General features: G+C 43.4%; 1 long non-coding RNA gene across 2 annotated transcripts; it reads left to right on the top strand.

The window, feature by feature from the left end:
* Positions 1-208: 208 nt before the first annotated feature.
* Positions 209-7993, top strand: LOC146176336 (uncharacterized). 2 transcript variants are annotated; one of them, XR_014701520.1, is made up of 5 exons: positions 209-304; positions 2143-2279; positions 6001-6158; positions 7074-7214; positions 7878-7993. It is a non-coding gene; the product is annotated as an uncharacterized LOC146176336 (long non-coding RNA). The 2 variants fall into 2 exon arrangements; XR_014701521.1 differs by having other exon boundaries at positions 226-304; positions 2146-2279.
* Positions 7994-20340: the final 12347 nt, after the last annotated feature.

Raw genomic sequence — 20340 nt, 5'->3', positions numbered from 1 at the left:
CGAACGCACAGAACTGACGCTCGCTCGGCGTTCCACTAATCCCGCCTTTCGTCTGAGCAGCGCGGCGCGACAGCGCGACTGGAAAAAAAAAAAAAAAAAAGAAAGCAAACTCCACAAGACACGTGATGGAGCAGCGCGGCGTGGCAGCGCGACTGGAAAAAGAAAGAAAGAAAGAAAGCGAACTCCACAAAACACGTGATGCAGCTTCATGTGTCACGTGATACTCCCGCGACTGAGAGGCGGCGTTTGGCTGTTTGGCGACGCCGAGCGTGGAAAATAGTTCTTTCTGCCAGAAATCTTCAATGTAAGTTGACAAACTTTTTCATTCCTTTCTTATAAACGCTTTGCGCATACTCGTGGAAAATTTTGTGTTTCAGAAGTGAGCAGTTTTTACATTACAAGCGTTTACCCATTTTTTACTTTGCTGCATACTGCACGCCCAATGCTCTAGGAAGTTTTTTCATTGTTTAGCGTTTTTATCACCTAGTTAAGTTTTAAAAAGTGATCCTCGATTGTCCGCGGCCTCTTTCCGATCAGTTTGCAACATAGTTCAGATCTTTAAGGCGTTTTTTTGCGGAGTTATTACTAATTCTTCAAAGGTAAACAACCGCTTGGCCTCGCAGACATAACCGTCAATTTTCAAATATTGAGAGAGGCCTTGTACTGCGTAAAAGCTATGTAGACGTACAAAACCTGTCATTTTTAAATTCCATCAGATGTGTGCGATCGCTCGCTACCTATCTGTTTTATTTATAGCGTTTCTTCGTTGAGCTATTTGCTAAAGCGCTAACCGCATGAGGCGACAATTCGCGGCGACATGCCGCGCGACGCCGTCGCGCGACGGGTTGAGGGCCGCCAAAGCATTGCCGCTCGTCGCTGTCGCTCGGTTTCTGGGTTTTTAGAAAATTTCGAGTGTCGCCCGGAAGCAGCTCGCGAGGCAGCCAATCGCAGAGGGCTTTAGGGTGCTCAACTTCCGTTCTGGCTTTTTCTTCTTTTATTGCGTGTGAAGTTTGTTTTCCTAGTCCGGTTCGGGCGAAGAACCTGGTGCCTTCACGCGCTCACTTCGTCTGATTCGTGTATATATGAGTGCATCGAGATAATTCAGTAAAAGCTTGGAAGGGTAATAAAAGAAAGAAAAAGGTTAGCGTGGCTAGATATTGTTAATTTCCGAAAGGAGCAGGAGAACGTCACTGCTTGCAATGCAAATCGGCATCGCAGTGTAGTAGCGCACCGCTGCGCTGTGACCCTTTAAAATACGATGTGTTACAAGAAATTTCATCAGTGTCTTATCGTACTTCATGCTGTTTAGTGTTAGAAATGGGATATAGCGTGATTGCATTCCCCTTGACCGAATGACGAGGCGGCGGTAACAGAGCAACGCTGAAAACGCGCCTCTCTGTTGCTGAGCCCCGTCGCTCCGTGCGGTATGCACCAGCGACGACAGGCGTTGGCGGCGGCGTCGCGCGACGGATCGCTAGGGGTTGTCGCCTCATGCGGTTACCGCACAGTCCATAAGCAACGACTTTCCGCGTAAAATTAGGTTTTTAAGCATTCCTTTAGAGTAAGCACAGATTAGGGGGGGGGGGGGTGATATATAATTTTATTTATAACAATTCAGACTTCAACGCAGTAATAGTTATATTTATATCCTTAGTAGGTCAGTGCGTATTATTTTAGTACAGGCCCAGTGTTCTTTTTCTTTTAACGGAGGCGTGGCAAGTTATGTGGGTCAAGCTAACAATTGGCTGTGAATTAAGCGATTAGAGCTTTCAAACTTAGCCTTCTGTTTTGTTTAATTTCTAAGAACCTTTCAGCTTCACAGAGAAACAGCATATTTTGAAAAGTGAATTTCAACTGTGAAAGTTCTTCGTTTATTAATGTTTGACATTGCTGACAAGGGTCCGAATTGAAACAGATGATAGGATCGAGTTTTTTGGTAACTTATGGCATGTGACCTAGAGCTGCTAGGAATTCATTTTCTGAGACAGCTTTTCTTTAGGAGTGTAGGGAAAGTAATGGTATGTTATGGGTTTTGAGAAGCATGGATTTAATGAAGTCTTTCTTTTACTGCATTTACGGCTTGTTTGGCAATAATGCTTGCAGTCCAGCTGATGCAATTGTATTGTCACACTGCTTTTGCAGCAGATTTCATCTGCCATCGAGGGAGTGCTGCCTGAATATGAAGCAGACAGCGTCATGAATCTGTTGAGGCAGTTTATTCTATCAGCCATGGGTGCCCTGCCCTAAAGCATTCTTCCTGTAAAGGAGACATTGAATTGGTAGGTATCACATGCTGATGTTTTTTGCATTCATGTGTTTGCTTTATAACTGTAAAATTTTTATTGGTTCATGCTTTGCATTTATTGTTTTCTTTCGAGAGTATAAAGGGCGGATGTGTAACAGGCTTCATTAAAGCAAAGCTTGAAACCAGCTCGGTGTTGTTATATGATTCTTGCTGTGTTTTTAGCGCAATACTGACATGTTGGTGAATCTTGCTCATAGTCTGCACTAAAGAAAATTTTTCATGGCCTCTTCAGAGCTTTAAAACAGGAGATATACTTAGCTGTTTTATTGCAGTAGTACCTACTATTTCTAGTTGAGGCAAAATTGAGTAAACCTGTGTTTTAATAGCTCAGTGACAAACATGGTTTCATAATATAGCTGACTGCACTGTGCATATGTGTGCATGTTCATGCTGACATTCAGTTACTGTTTATTTAGACTGCCTCAGCATATGTACACATACATTGATGTTTCACTTGAACAAAGTTCAAGGGACCTTAGGAAAAAGTTTGTTGAAATGAAAGTTCATTGGACTGAAATAAATGCGTGGAAGATTGTTTCCATTAGCTTCAAGAAATATTCAGTTCAGTCGTTCAGTCGTGTCCGACTCTTCGTGACCCTATGGACCATGTCACGCCACGCTTTCCGGTCTCTGACTATCTTCCTAACATCACATAATTTCATCTGCAGTGCCTCGAGGATACCATCTAACCATCGCGTTCGCTGCCTACCCCTTCTCCAGCGACCCTCAACCTTTCCCAACATCAAATCTTTCTCCAGCAACTCCTCTCTTCTCATCAGATGACCAAAGTAGCTGAGCTTTAACTTTAGAATTTGACCCTCCAATGAGCAGTCAGGGTTTATGGTCGACGATATCGACTGATTTGATCTTCTGGCAGTCCAAGGAACTCTCAAGAGTCTTCGCCAGCACCACAATTCAAACGCGTCAATTCTTCGGCTGTCGCCTTTTTCACAGTCCAACTGTCGCATCCATACATCACAGCTGGAAAGACCATAGCACGAGTTATACGGATCTTGGTTGGCAGACTATTGTCTCTGCCCTTTACTAGGCGGTCAAGGCTAACCATTGCTCTCTTTCCCAGAAGCAGGCGTCTCCTAATTTCATGGCTACAGTCTCCTTCCGAGGTAATCTTAGAGCCCAAGAAGAGAAAATCTGTCACAAATTTTTAGGTTGTTCAAATCTTATCTGAGCCCATTTATTTGTCACTGCGCTGATTTGCAAGCGAAGAATGCATAACCTTTTGCAGCACTTTTGAAAGGACTACAGTGGTTTTGAACTCGATTACTGTGCAAGCTCCTGATAATCTTGCCTATCACAACGGCCTGCTGAGGAGACAAGGCTTTCATTTTCTCCAAGCAGATCATGGTTAACCAAAATGCACACATTTGCAATTCTTGGAGCTAAAGGGCCTGGTAGGGCTGAAGATCTGGCTTTGACTGGCTATGACTGTACAGCTAATTAAGTGTGCAGACAGCTATGGATTCATCTAGTTACAAGCTAGTTTAGACAGCCAATTCACTTTAAAGCTAAATAACGGCCACTTTTCTTCACGCGATAATGAAGAGTGGTTCTTAACATAAAAATATGCTACAAAGAGTGCGGACTGTGCTTTTTTAAGCGTTCAGTATGACTTTGAAGACACAGGATAGCACCGCGGAAAATGTTCGTTGAACTGAAATGAGCAATAACTGAAGTTTGTTAAAATGAAGTGCGTTTGCATAGTGTTCAATAGAGCTTCAGTGGGGGGATTTAATAAAGTTCGTACAACTGAATACATCGTCGAAGTGACCTTCGTTCAAGTGGTATTCTGGTTTTCTGTGACTAAATGAGAAAGAACATTTACTTTGCTCAAAGCAACATATACACAAATATTTACTTTCTTGCTAGTCACCAAGATTTGCAATTAACTTCCGAACTCATTTTATTCACAACCTAAATAAATGCATCGTTAACCCTAGAGCCAAATAGTTACTAGCAATAACAAAAGTAATATGTTGATATTTATCTGTTGGAGAACATTTTCTGTTTAATTGTTTTGTGTGTTTTTGAGTTCTGCAAACATGAGGGGGCTTGTTACAGAGGGGGTGGGCAACTGTGTTTGATAGTGAAAGATCTTCATGTCATTGCATAGAAATCTTTCAGAAACTTCTGAAATAGTTTGATACCTGGTGATGTGGAGGTTGACTTCCCAGACAGAAATGTATTCCTATAGTTCATACTGCACCAGCCAAAAGATGAGACACAGCAAAGAGGAGGACAGGACAAGGCTGGACTATCAACTGAATGTTATTGATAAGAAGAAAACAACGAAGACTCCTTCCGAAAAGCTCGCGCACAACCCAACCGGTGGAATGGCAGGAAATTGGGAAGAAGATGAAGAAAATTCAAAGCCAATTCCAAGTCAAGGCCTAACTAACGACTTTTCTAATAGATGAAATTCCTTACAATGAAGGCTAACCGACGCCTTAGCCACACACTTGTCCTCGGCTTTAGCAATGTAAAATGCTTCAACCAACTCTGCAGAGTTGATTACCATTGCTGTAAACTACACCCGTATTATTGAAGTCAGGTGCACAAAGGGATGGGTCATGCTCCGACTTACACTCTCGGGATTGCACATGTAGCGCAAGATTAGAACTCTCCTTCCCTCCCAGAGAATTGGAGTGCTCCGTCAGGCACACATTTAGACATCTGCTTGTCTGCCCGTTGTATTTACAGCGAGAAACAAGATAGGAGCTTTGTGCGCTAGAGTTAGAAAGGGGCTCGACAGTGTACCTCGTGATAGTTTTCGTTGTGCAGTGTCACATAAGAAAAAGTTCACCACCTGCAGAAAGAATGTGGTCTACCACGTTCCGCTGAATTGTGGCCGGTGCTACTACGGGCAGACAGGCAGATGTCTAAATGTGCGCCTGACGGAGCACTCCAATTCTCTGGGAGAGAAGGCGAGTTCTAATCTTGCGCTACATGTGCAATCCAGAGAGTGTAAGTCGGAGCATGACCCGTCCCTTTGTGCGCCTGACTTCAATAATACGGGTGTAGTTTACAGCAATGGTAATCAACTCTGCAGAGAGTTCGTTGAAGCATTTTACATTGCTAAAGCCGAGGACAAGTGTGTGGCTAAGGCGTCTGTTAGCCTTCATTGTAAGGAACTTCATCTATTAGAAAAGTCGTTAGTTAGGCCTTGACTTGGAATTGGCTTTGAATTTTCTTCTTCATCTTCTTCCCAATTTCCTGCCATTCCACCGGTTGGGTTGTGCGCGAGCTTTTCGGAAAGAGTCTTCGTTGTTTTCTTCTTATCAATAACATTCAGTTGATAGTCCAGCCTTGTCCTGTCCTCTTTTCTGTGCCTCGTCTTTTGGCTGGTGCAGTATGAACCTATACCAACGTGCCCAGTCGTCAACCTTGTTGTATTCCTATAGTACCGTATGCATGCACAATAGATAAACGTAACCCGTTGCATATACACTGAATCTTCCACTCTAGAAGAGAATTTTGTGCACAAGCATTTTACTGTAGTTTGCCTCTGTGGAGCATTGTATTTCTAATTCTGTGCTCTTTTTATGCTGTTACTCAGCAACATATGAAGTATTCCTTGTTTGTTTCTGTTACTTGTGCATTTGACTTTTCCTTTTTTTTATTATTCGAAATAACTTTCTTCCTGCTGTTCTGACTAGTGTTTTCGTATGCATATGCAGTCCTCTTGATGCTTCATTGAGCCATATCTGGAGACTCCCTGTTGCCGTGGTCTGTGCCGACAAGTAAAAACTAGGCAACCTGACTTCCGGGACAAGTAGCAGTGGGACGTAGCTGCATGGTTTCTTCAGCATCCATGTGGATTTCTTATAAAAGACAGGTATTTCTCCTATATTTGACTTTCATATGTGATCAAGATTTTACCTTGGTGACAAGCTCTTGAAGGAAAGGATGGACATTTATGGCACTTTCTCAATTTCTTACTCTCGGGAATACACTATTACAACTTGTTAACTGCATATGTAGCAAAAATTGTGTGTGACTGCATATTCCAGCAGTAAGCTGCATGATTTTTTAAGGATGAAATAATTTAGCTCCTATTGTCGGTAGCCTACTATTGATGAGCCAAAGCAGGCAATATTAGGCACCAAAAAGTGATTATGCGGGGCCGGGTGGGTTTTAATGAGACAAGCTCTCCACATTTTAAGCCTTTGTACAGGGCCAACGTGCCTCCCTGAATGTGTCTGGGACACATGCAAGTCTTGTATCCTCAAAAGGACCTTGTCTAAATTTAAATAAAAGTAGCGCCAACCTATTTTGAGTACGACCAGTTCAGCAGTAAGCTCAAAATTGAAGCAAAAAGGCATTCATGTCCTGTGCGATGTCAGTGCATGTTAAAGAGCCCCAGCTCGTCAAACGCTCTGAAGTCCTCCCCTACAGCATCTCTCATAGCCTGGGTTGCTTTGGAATGTTAAACCACATAAGCAAAACCAGTCATTTTTTACCACCCCATCTGACTTGTCTTTCCACGTATCTCCAAACGATAGTGCCTACATAAGACTTGCCACTATTCCTGAGATTACCTAGATTATTATGTATTTATGTATTTTATGATTATGTAATTTTCCTCAGTGGAGCATTGCATTTCCAATTCTGGGCTTTTCATGCTGTCACTCAGCAACCATATGAAATACTCCTCCTATGTTTCTTTTACTTGTGCATTTGACTTTTCCTTTATTATTCAAAAAATCTTTCTTCCTGCTGTTCTGACTAGTGTCCTCATATGTACATGCAGTCCTCTTGTTGCTTCATTCGACCATATCTGGAGACACCCTGCTGCCGTGGTCTGTGCCGACAAGTAACAAGGCAACCTGACTTCCTGGACAAGTAGCAGTGGGACGTAGCAGCATCCATGTGGACTTCTTATAAAAGAAAGGTATTCTAAATTTTGCTTTCATAGTGATAAAGATTTTACCTTGGTGACAAGCTCTTGAAAGGAAAGGATGGGCATGAGTGGCACTTTCTTATTTTCTTACTCTCTGGGAATACATTATTGAGACTTGTTACCTGCATATGTAGCAAAAAGTATGTGTGACCGCATATTGTAGGCTAACTATAATATACTTCATCATTCCCTATTATCGCTCTTGTATTCCCCTAGGTGCTTGGTGTAGCTGGTCTCCTTCAGTAATTACTTATGTGTGTGTGTCATCTGCTATGGCAAACATAGCCATCACTCAGGAAAAATGGGAGCAAACAGGCATAGTGGCATCACTTGCTGGTAGCATGCACCAAAATGTATGTATACATACTGATACGTTGCCGCTCAACATGTGTATTTGCTTGATGTAGCAAATGGCAGAGGAGAGAGTTTATCTGATGATATAGAGGATCAAAAGGAATACAACCAAACACAGCAATAGTCTCTATCTCCTGAGGGTGTTTTGCAGGTACTAGTTTGTACAGAAAGTGGTTGGAAACCAGTTAGCATATTTTGAGGAAAAACAGGCATCTGAGTGAAGAGAGATGTGTGTGTGATGCTAGCACAAAGCGTGCGAAATTGGCAGAAAAATTTTGAGCATGTATATTTCTTTTCTAGGTGACACCGTGATAAATTTTGATATGGCTGGTACATCAAACACACAATGTCGTTGCCGTCGGAAACCAAGTGTTTCTGTGTCAAGGGTTTGTGCAATAAATGAAGGTATGAATTTGCATCTGTTTCTTTTGCCACTCTCACTTTTCACGAAATATTGCATGTGAATAGTGAGTAAAATACACATTATTATTGGACACTTGAAATATAGTTAGCATAACACAAGGTATTAATACTTTGTATGAACACGATTCTTTTAAATAACGGTGGCCAATTATCGGAACACAGTCGTTACAGTGTCCATATACGCTATCAATAGGCTAATCATAGGAGGTATAAATACGTTCTATGTAAATACATTCTATTCAATCACGGTGGCCAATTGTCGGAAGGGAGATCATACATAGAGCATACGTGTTCTAAAGACTTTCTTTTGATCGTCGATAGCTTCTATGATTATATTGTCTAAAGACATCGCATAAAGTGATCATAGACATTTTTGTAAGCTTAGAGATAACACAGAAATGGCCACAACGATGACTATATACCTATACACTTTATAGAACGGCTAAAGTCAGCGCTTCAATGCATACCTGAACCTAATTTACAATGGAAGCTCGACCAATATTAACGACATACTTTGTTTTTGGCCTAGATACTTATATTGCAAGCCTTTCGGGCCGTATGCGAAGTGCTCTACACGCAAAAACAATGAGCGGCAGGTACGCTGCGCTTTCGAAGTAGCAGGCTGGTTGCTCCGTTATTTAATTTCCTCCATCGAAATGCAACAGCAGATGCATGAGGTGGGTACGCGCGGCGTTATTAACGCGAAAGTCCTGTTAGGCTATGTTTGCGAAAACGTGTCCGCAAGGCGTGGAATCAAAAAGTAGAAGCAAAACATGGAAACAAAGCATGGAAGCAAAATATATGGAAGCAAAATGTAACGAGTGATATGACGCCATATTAGTCATGAATGTTTATGTATATAAATTGTATGCCATGCCTAGTCATGTCATGCGAACCATTATAGTTTAATCAACATGATTAGTCATAATAATAAATGAGTCATAGTCACTTGTGATAAATCAGGTCTCAGATGCAATGTGCGTGACTTTGGAATCAATGACTTATGTAAGTCAATCACAGTCATGAAACTCACAAGTACTGAGCCATGTCAAATGTGGTTGCTCATGATACCCAAGAATGCTGAGTCAGGACGCTGAAAAGTGCTGAGTCATAACAGTTTTGAAGTTTCATCTTAACGCCACGAAGGACGAGATTGAGGTGAGAAACTTTATATTTAATTAAAACGAGTCCACAACAAAATCCGGCAGTCAGACTGTGACGTGCTGTGCCCTCTTTCCACCCAGCCCTACCTGTCACCCCTCGCATCTCGCCTTCCCCGCATTCCCTCTCTCTCTCTGTATTATGAGAGGCGAGAAGAATATAGCTCTCTCGACTTTGCCATCTTCCAACGAAAGCTTCCGGTGAAATGACGAAGAATGAACGTATTTTTCGTTAAAAATAAAAGATTCTAATGGTAACTTTTCAAAAGTACTCATAACTGATAATTTGCGCGGTTATCTTGACGCACGAAACACAGCACACGCGTAGAAAAGTCTGAATTCGCCAGGCTGGAAGTTATATTAGAGGCTGAACATGGGAATATAACTTGTCAATTACAGTGCGCTGCTCGAACGCGTGGGCAACTGCGTCAAACGTATCTTTGTGAATTTGGTGGCTAATATGTAATTCATCGCATGGTAAGACTCTCGCGAAAAGGATCGACAAGCAAAAAACGCAGACCGAGTGTCGACGAGCAAGATCTTTGATATGAAAACGTCGCGCGAATTCTTTGACTACTGTATCCTTCTCTTTGATTGATTATGCGGTCATAATGATAATCTAATCTTATCAAAAGACGGCTCGTGCTTTGACCGTCTTTATCTTTTGGCGTCAGTATCGCCACCATCAGCACCATCCCCATCACTATCATCATCACCGTTAATGCCAGTCAAAACCATCACAATTGTCACCACAATCATCATCCTCATCATCATCATCAAACTTCAGTTAGCATTTTTTAGCAAGAAACCAACAATTTTTGAACAAAAACAAAAACACCACCGCGAGCAGCTTTCTACGCCCTTTTCAGCTTTATTGCGTGGGCGTTTCAACACAGACGCAGTACAGTAATATGCATATTTTAATACATATATCAGTTGCATCTACAGCCAAACAATGCCTACAAAGGACGGAAAAGGCGAAGATGCATATAACCAAATATATAAAAATATAACAGGAGACAAGTGCAGAAAGTGCATCTGTGGTTCTGTCTGTGCATGGCCTCAGAAATCTGCTCACCTCTTTCCCTCAGTATTCAAGAATGACTTTCGTGGGTTAAATTTATTTATTTATGTTCTATATACTTTCTTAATAAAGGCTCGAGGTATTGCACAAGAAGGGGCTACTATGGAAGTGAATTCAGACATTGCAAACAAAAAGGCAAACAGTAAAATAGGAGGTCAGTGCTTAGTTAAATCTTAAAGATGATAGGATGAATGAGGGCGTTAAAAACATCGCAAAAATTGGAGCTGAAATAGATGAATAGTTAAAGGTAGACAGCAGAGATTCGGGGATACAGTGGGCAGAACATATGTACGCCAATCTAGGCCAGGTATGGCCAATACAGCGAAGCGCTCAAAATCACAAGGACGAGGAGGGAACAGGACAATAGCGCACTTTCAACAAATGTTTATTGCGGTTGCGGAGCATATATATATATACACTTCAGAATCACAAAGAAAGAAGGAAAAACATCTGCACGTGCCGCCTAAGCTAAGAAATCCAGCTCAGATTTTGATAGAGCCACCGACGCTTTGCTGACGCAATCATCCCCTGAACGTGCTATCTGCGATGCTTCCACAATCTCCCTAGTTAGGCTGGTACGGTGGCGATACAAAGCAATAGTTTTGTCGAACAAAGGCTGGCAAGGTGTCTCGCTGTCACACTTTTTGCAATGGGCAGCTAGCTGTCCGTCTATGGCAATATTGCGGACCTTTTTACAGTGCTCTTGCAGCCGAACGTTCAGACATCTTCCAGTTTGGCCGATGTAGTGTCTACCACACGAAAGCGGGATCTTATACACAACATCCTTCTGGCAAGATACCAAGGGATCCCTATGTTTGACATTGCATGCTGGTTTTTGCGTTCGTGTGGGACAACTTAACCTACAAAGGCTCATCAGCTTCTTTGGTGCCGAAAACAAAACTCTTACTCCGGATCGCTGCCCAACTTTCTTCAGATTGTGCGAAAAACCATGCACGTACGGAATGACAGCTACCTTCTCTTTATCCTGTCTTTCTTTTCTATTTCCTGCTGTCTGCACGTTACGCAGGCTCGCCTCTGATTTCCGTTTGCGATTCAGGGCCTCCGCTACAGAAACTATCACGTGCCTGGGGTAACCTGCCGCCTCCAATCGAGCCACCTGTGAGCTAAGACCCTCATCAACGGTGTGATGGCATGACTTTCTAATAGCACTCGACAAGAAGGAGAGCACGATATTCCTCTTGACCAGCTTGGAATGCGACGAACTATACGGTAGGGGAGGCTTGTTGGCCCTTGGCTCATACACCCAACACGCGTGATCGTTAAAAAACAAACGTAAATCCAAAAACCTAATGCTGTTCTGCTCAGGCAATTCGGTGGTGAATGTGAGTGGTTTTAAACATACATGAAAAGATGCTAAAATCCGCGAGACAATAGGGTCTCCGAGAGCAATAAACTCTTCCGAATGACTGCTGTCAAACGGGTCAATAAAAACAGAAGTATCCAACAAAATTAAAAAATCATCAACATAACGAAACACTTAAAATCTTAAGATCATCAAGCGGCTCAAAAAGAGCCTTGTCACAACGAGCCAAAAATAATTCACTTAAAATCGGTGCGATACAAGAACCGATGCAAACACCCTGCTTTTGCAGGTAAATGCTTTTGTCAAAGGTAACAAAAGTAGACGTCAGGTAACAAGATAAAAGCTCTAAAAACCACTCACACTTACACCACAGTCGTTCTGAAAGTCTACCGCGCCGTACTCGTCAATTACTGCCTCGACGCAGGACAACAGACCATCGTGTCGCAATGAATAAAACAAATCTTTTATATCTACTGAAAAAGCTGTTAGAGAGTTGTTGTCGCATGACCTAAGGTAATCTATTAATACAGCAGAGTCCCTCGCCGCAAACGGGTCGTCCACGTCGAGCCTTTTAAGACTCACTTGCAAGAAGTCAGCAACACACTTCTGCCACGTACCCGATTCGGACACGATCACGCGAAAAGGGCATTCCACTTTATGAGTCTTAGCTGAGAAAAACATTTGAAAAGAGTCATAATCGCTGCTCTCAATCTTCTTAACGACGCTTAACAGGTTGAGCTGTTCGCACAGCTTCTTAGCACGCGACTTCACTCTTCCCAAAGAAACATTCCGGTGTGGCCTAAATACAGATAGCATTGCTTCCGACGCTTTACTACAGAACAGCCCTTGCCTGAGCACAGCAAATCCGCCTTCCTTGTCAGCAGGCAGAACACAGAGACCAAGTTCCTTGAGAGACGTAGCCGCGTGCTCCAGCCGCATGTCAGGTCGCTCCTGTCTGTACCTTGCAACCACCTTCAACCCTTGGGATACACAGGTTGCACTCTCGTCCAACGTCGCTCTCCTTGCCACTTCCCGGACACTAATGAGAAGTCCTGCGGCGTCTTGCCTCGGTGGTACGGCGAACTTGGGGCCGAGCGCCAGAGTCCTAGAGACATCATCCGGGACGTCGACGTCCCCTAACATGTGAATGCCTTGACCACATGCCGATACCTTGCGAGGCACCAGAAGGCGGAGGCCCTCCAATACACGGAGCCAGAAGGTTTCCGTGGCCAGGTTGAGCAACCTTGACACCTGGCGCCATTTCCATCGGGCTCGTCCGAGGTTACCGTCGCTGAAGATACTTGAGAACAAGTAGTCACGATAGAACCGAGCCTGCCTCCGCCATTCAGCCCGGAAAATCTTGCACAGCCGTCCAACATGATTAACCGACGGAGGAAAGCCACCAAGCAGGGCTCTAACGGCGGGAGGGAGGATCCTGGATCGGACACAGAAGGAAAAAGCACGAGCTTGGACCTCAGCGTTGGCAGCAAGTGAAACCAGGGAACATGAATCCAGAGAACGAAGAGTAGAAAGGCCCAACGTACTAGAAATGCACTTCTGAAGGGAAAATGTTTGGGCGTGTTGGTTCATCGTCAATACAGCGAAGCGCTCAAAATCACAAGGACGAGGAGGGAACAGGACAATAGCGCACTTTCAACAAATGTTTATTGCGGTTGCGGAGCATATATATATACACTTCAGAATCACAAAGAAAGAAGGAAAAACATCTGCACGTGCCGCCTAAGCTAAGAAATCCAGCTCAGTTTTTGATAGAGCCACCGACGGTTTGCTGACGCAATCATCCCCTGAACGTGCTATCTGCGATGCTTCCACAATCTCCCTAGTTAGGCTGGTACGGTGGCGATACAAAGCAATAGTTTTGTCGAACAAAGGCTGCCAAGGTGTCTCGCTGTCACACTTTTTGCAATGGGCAGCTAGCTGTCCGTCTATGGCAATATTGCGGACCTTTTTACAGTGCTCTTGCAGCCGAACGTTCAGACATCTTCCAGTTTGGAATCGCAAACGGAAATCAGAGGCGAGCCTGCGTAACGTGCAGACAGCAGGAAATAGAAAAGAAAGACAGGATAAAGAGAAGGTAGCTGTCATTCCGTACGTGCATGGTTTTTCGCACAATCTGAAGAAAGTTGGGCAGCGATCCGGTTTTGTTTTCGGCACCAAAGAAGCTGATGAGCCTTTGTAGGATAAGTTGTCCCACACGAACGCAAAAACCAGCATGCAATGTCAAACATAGGGATTCCTTGGTATCTTGCAAGAAGGATGTTGTGTATAAGATCCCGCTTTCGTGTGGTAGACACTACATCGGCCAAACTGGAAGATGTCTGAACGTTCGGCTGCAAGAGCACTGTAAAAAGGTCCGCAATATTGCCATAGACGGACAGCTAGCTGCCCATTGCAAAAAGTGTGACAGCGAGACACCTTGCCAGCCTTTGTTCGACAAAACTATTGCTTTGTATCGCCACCGTATCAGCCTAACTAGGCAGATTGTGGAAGCATCGCAGATAGCACGTTCAGGGGATGATTGCGTCAGCAAACCGTCGGTGGCTCTATCAAAAACTGAGCTGGATTTCTTAGCTTAGGCGGCACGTGCAGATGTTTTTCCTTCTTTCTTTGTGATTCTGAAGTGTATATATATATGCTCCGCAACCGCAATAAACATTTTTTGAAAGTGCGCTATTGTCCTGTTCCCTCCTCGTCCTTGTGATTTTGAGCGCTTCGCTGTATTGACGATGAACCAACACGCCCAAACATTTTCCCTTCTCAGGTATGGCCCTTCGGAAACGAGCAATCGGCGACCTCTTTGGCAAGAATATAATAAAGTGAAAGTGAGGCGGCTGGGTAACCGAGTTTCTTGTAAGGTGAAGCCTCTCAATAAACTAATAATAATAGTTTATTGAGGGGCTTTACTTGTAAAGTGGTGTCGGCAGAAAATAAATGCCTACATGCCTAGGAGGTCTTCCTTCCATGTACCGTTTGTGGTGTGGTGTGGTGCCTCCGTGGCACTTCATTTTCGGAAGCGACAGCAACGCTTAGCCACGTTATTCAGACGAAGAAATAATGGCACCGCAGAAAAAAAAAATTCAGTCTGAAAGCGAAGACGCCGCACTGACCGTCCTGGTCATTCAACGTCCTCTTAAAATGCGTTTCATCCAAAAGCCTCGCAGGTTTTAACAGCCCCTTATGATGCAAGAATATTAGCATAAGTGATGAACAAGCCTAATGATGCTGCCTAATAATGACGGTGATGAACAAATGCAGCCTCGTCACAAGCTCAACCGAACAAAAATGGTAAGAAAAATTGCTGGTTTACACAACTGCGTATTATTAACCTGTCGTCGATAAGCCAGATTAAGCCAATTACAACGCCGTGCCTTTCAGCAAGGTAAAACCAGCTAGACTCAGTGAAGGCGCGATCAAGGTCTCGTAGAAACAGCAGTCAAGACGAAAACCCTCATCAAGACCAATTAAGCGCCTTCCAGAAATGAAAAGCAATGAGGAAAAACACGGAGAAAAATACGATGAATCGATCCTCCCGGCTATAGCATTGAAAAATTATCCTTTTCCTCACGATGGTTCTATTTTTGCTCTAGTAACAGACAAAAACAAAGCAGCCCAGCTCATTATCCTGTTTACCTCTGTGGTAGTGTAATCATAGCAAACCTCTACAAGAGACGCGCACATCCCTTCACGCACGCAAAACATGACAGAGCTCATCTGCGCCTTTAGCAAGCTAGTCTGTCGGCATTCGTGCTAGTTTTAGAGGTATGCATAATATTAGTAATATTGCTAATCTACAAGAATTTTAAGTTGATATTTCCGCGTAAGTGAAGTGCTTGTCTTTATGCACATTTTGCGCCTCTTCTTTTCGTTCTACTCGTCGCGGGAGCAGTTAAATTTCATGGCCCGTTTCTGGCCCTTCATGAACTCTGCGGGCTTTCGTGACACACCACGACACAATAGTAATTAATGGCTGCCATCTTTCCGAGAAAACGCACGAGCCAATATCGTTGCGAAACTTGGACGAAATGCGAAACTAGGGCGAAATGTACGCCTGTCGCGAATTTCGCACGACGGAATTCGTCCCCGCTGCCCATCGCTGCGCTGCACGGAAATGTGCCGACGCGGAGAGGTACGACAGCATGGAGGATTGCGTAGGCACGCGCACACTTCGTCTTGTCGCGAGCAGCTGCTCCACCGGTGCCCGAGGCAAAAGACCGGTGGTTTCCCTGGAAAGGCGCGCGATGTACGCGGGCGTCGAGCTGTTTCAGCGGGTAAACAAGAAGATTAATAAAGGACGTCCCTTTTCATCCGCTGTTCTCTTCCCACGTTCTGCAGAGGCGCTAATGCTGCCCCACCGCTCCTTTCGCGCGCAAACACGATTCCCGGTGAGCGCAAAATAACCATAGAAAGTAAGCCAGCTTCGGGGCAGGGACACCGAGCAGGGAAGCCGTTCTTGGCATATCCTGTATACCTGCAGTGACGTCATGCTTTCTGCTGGCATCCCGGGGTGTGCGCTCTGCGGAACACTGAGCGAGGGAAGCGCCTTTTTTTGTGTGTTTTGTGGCACACTAGTTTCACGGTCGCTGCCGATTTGCTATTGCAAAGTGCGCACAATATAAGTGGTAATGGTAAAAGTACAGTCCAGTAATAGTGTGGTGACGATCAAGGACTTGGGAGAGGATCAGGGGCAGTAACTGTGCTCAGTACTTTTGTGGTCTGTCTGGATCACCTGTGGGGGTAAACTTTCACTGCTAGAGATATTAGGTACATGTTTCCCCTTTATGCGGTGTCACTGTCGTTAGCTTAACAGACCGGGTGACATGCGACAAGCTTGACTGGCAAGAATTTCAGTAACTGACTAAACCGCTATAATGCCTTTTATGAAATCGTTGCATTCCAAAGGGTGGGTGGATGGGTAAGTGAGTGGGTGACGAACGGGTGGATCGGATAGCCGACCGTGCATGTCAGTGCATATCTAGCAATCAGAGTTACTGAACAGTCTGTTTAGCATCGGCATTTCTCGCAACCTCAGCTTTCACCGACAAAGGCGTTACACCCTAAGGGTAAATGACCCCTAAAAAAAATTACGAGGGACTTTAGCGACTAAAGTAGTGAAAGGCGAAAGCCTGAGTGCCGCATTCTGCTACGCAACTGACACTAATTAGAAATTGATTGTTTTATGAATGAGTCATTAACTAGGTAGTCATTAATTACATAATCGGTCACTAATTGGCAATTATTACCCAGTCATTTAATTAATATATTACCTAATTAGTCCGTAATTAGTACCTATCATTATTCAATGCCTGATTAGTTAATGTTTTAATATTTGATCACTGATTGGCATATGGACATATAAAGCACGCATTCGCGCATACTGTGATTGTGATCTGGGATTGGTCGAGGCCTCTATGACGTCATCCCACCTCGGCCAATCAGAGCCGCTGCAAAAGCGGGACACATTTTGTCCACGACAGAATGAGCCATTAAAGGCTTTTGCCTTAATAATTCGACGTGGCACGCTTCTCTTGCGGCGTTCTCTTCGCTCTTCCTCCTCTGGCAACACCCGCTGCGTTGACTCACGTGGTGTTGTGAGGTGATTATGACATTGATTGGAGGTACACATGTTGTTGGATCACAAACTAGACTAGCCGATACATACCAAATGGAATAGAAGTGATATTACTCCGGTCAGAGCGCTGCGAAAACGAGGAGCTTCATTATGAGACACACGAAAAGAAAGCCAACAACCACTGACCCAAAGGAAAGCATAGACGACATTTTTTTAATAAATGTTAAGTATTTATTAAACGTGGACATACCTGAGAAAAGTAGGAGGAAAACAACCACAAGCCACCGGTGGGATGCATAACAATGAACGGCGCTTTTAGCCTCCGGAGAGGGAGGTCGCGGTTGGTATTCTGTCGGCGGCATGTGTTTGTTTTTCTTCAACTGTCTACGATCTTCACGATTAATTATTACCTCACATTAACCAATCAAAAATATTCCTTCTGTTTTCTTTCGCTTTGATAGCTGTTGGCTTCCTTCTTATGTACAACAAGAACGCTGCATTGAGAACGGCTATTTCAATACGAAACCGAAAAAATCTGGCGCCCCATGAAGCTTCCTTAGAGATGCTGCACGTACTGGTACGGCGCGCCACGGACGAGGAGGCGAGAAAGTACCCTTCCACATGGGTATGGGTTGCGCATGCCATCTTCCCACTCGCCACTTCGGTGGCTAGACAATGGTTGTTGCCACGCCATCCTTATCGGTACCATCGAGAGTTGACAACGCCGAAAACAGATAGAGTTTCTTCTAATGGTGCTAGCAAGGTTTTCATCTTAAAATATGGGGGACGCTAATGCTTCGCTTTTATGGTATATGCTTATATGATATATGGCATACGATATACGATATATGCTTTTATGGGTATGACCTAACTGCGTCAAAGGGTAATGCAACCCCTGTGACTGCCATTCCAAATCCTCATTTTAGTACACACATTTTGCTACTCGGCTAAATTCTAACCACTTAATTTATGTTTTCGCAATCTCGCAAATACTAATAAGCACAAAGTTGTAAACTGTTACGTTATGTGAAAGACTACTGGACATAAATATAAAGCTCCGCTTTATCCAAGGAGTAGGAACGAGCCTGCGTGAGCTACACTCTAAATACAAATTACCCTGAAAAGGGAGTAAATAAGAAGTTTAATGCCTTCTAGCGCACTCCCTATTAACGGCATCGCCTTCTCTCCAAACCCAAGGGTAGATATTCACCACTAAATGTTCCTAATGCTAGAAAGTTGGCAAAAGAGGCGTACTCCTTCTTCAGATCGTATTTATTTTCTGCAATTAGCAATTGAGGAACACCTTTAGCCACTATATTATAAGTTTTGAGATTAGCAACTAGAGGACATAGAAGACTCAGTTAAATCTTCGTAACTGTTAGAATTTCAAAATCATCTTCATTTTCGTAAGTATTCCGTACTTATAGTGATGGAATTCTGCACCGGGACTTGGGCAGCATACCGTGACCATAATAGGGAGTGCGATAAGTGACATGCTTCTCCCTTCTTTTTACCTCCTTATAGGGTTATTCAGAATTACAGCGCAAGCTTAGTTTGTTTGAGTCGTGACCCATGGGTCCTCGAAGGCTGTATTCGGATCTCATCCTCCATATCAATGGCGAAGCTTGAATTGGCCGCAGTGCCTCCTCGGCTACGTGAGATGGTCTCGTGACGCCACATAACCCGGTGACCAATCAGCTCAAGTCCAGATACTTGCGAGCTTTCACCTGCCATAGCCATGCCTGGGATTTTTTGCTCGAAACGGAGACAAAAATGACGACGACGCCGGATATCGCGTTAAAAATTCACAAATTGTTGATGATAAAATTCAATTTCAATTCAATTCAATTTTATTATATCCGCGTTAATATACATTACAGCCTATACATACAAAAGGAGATCCCGGAGTCAGTGACTGTATCGGGGCCTCCTATGAATGACAGATCAAGATCAATATACAGAAGAACAATAGTTCACAGTAGGATAAATAAAATGTAGACTATAAATAGTTAACATATCAATAATAAGAATAACAGTATTTTGCAACATAAAAAGAACTGAGCAGATAAGCTGAACACCAAATCGAACCGTAATCAAAAATATGCGTAAACGGTATAGCTGTGCAGAGTTTGAACATCTGAAACCAGAAAAAATACATACTACGCAGAGCTGACAACAGACAGTCCTCAAGTGTCAGTTATTTTCTGTAGATAAAAAGAAACGTTTAACTTCGAAGGCAGATCTGTTTTTGTTAACCGATTTAACGATGGATAGTAACACGTTCCAGACCATGATAGCAGAGAAATGAAAAGTTTGTTTCCTATAATTTGTTCGTACTCTAGAGTGTAATAAATTTGTGTTTCTTGCAAATCGTGTTTTGTTATCATTTATTAGCGAAATAGGTCGAATAAGCGATACTGGAAGCGCGTCGTTTAGTAACTTATAGAAGAATATATATATGCATAGGCTACATTTAACCAGTTCAGCGACTGTCGGGATTCCCTGATAATGAAGTAATTTCTCAGCGCTAGAATCGTTGAAGGTATAAGTAATTATTCTAAGTGCGCGCTTTTAAATCGTTTGTAGAGAAATTAAATGCGTGTGGTCAGTGTTTCTCCAGACCACAATGCCGTTGGTGATATGAGAATGGATGACTGCATAATACAAATCAGTGTAGCATGCGAAAATAAGGCTCGTACTCTGATTAGAATACCTATGTCATATGCTAGGTTTAGTTTTGAATAGGGCAATATTCGAAGGAAATTTAAACGTAAATCCCATTTTAAGCCCAAGTAGATGCAGTAATCGCTTGCAGTAATTATATGCTGTTCAATTCGAATAAACGGGGGGGGGGGGGGGGGGGGGGATGCAATAGTTGCCTGGCTTGAGATAAATAAAAGGAAGGTTTTTAAAGGATTAACGTGAAGCATTTAAGTTCACACCAGTTTGAAACATGAGCAAGGCCCTGGGTAAAATTGCTGACCGCAGGCCTGGTTAAAATTGCAAATTGCTAACCGGAAGATTGTAGTAATAACGGTATATAATACGCATTTTGAAAACGTGAGGCGGTTAGGCAGGTAATTAATACAGACAAGAAAAAGAAGTGGACCTAATATTGAGCCTTGAGGTACGCCTGTGTTAGTAATTTTTTAATCAAAATAGAAGCCTGAAATACTTACTAG

Source organism: Amblyomma maculatum, chromosome 10 (genome assembly GCF_055883805.1).
Source record: "Amblyomma maculatum isolate TAMU_Amacu chromosome 10, ASM5588380v1, whole genome shotgun sequence".
Lineage (NCBI taxonomy): Eukaryota > Metazoa > Arthropoda > Arachnida > Ixodida > Ixodidae > Amblyomma > Amblyomma maculatum.
This window is presented reverse-complemented; position numbering and strand designations above follow the sequence as displayed.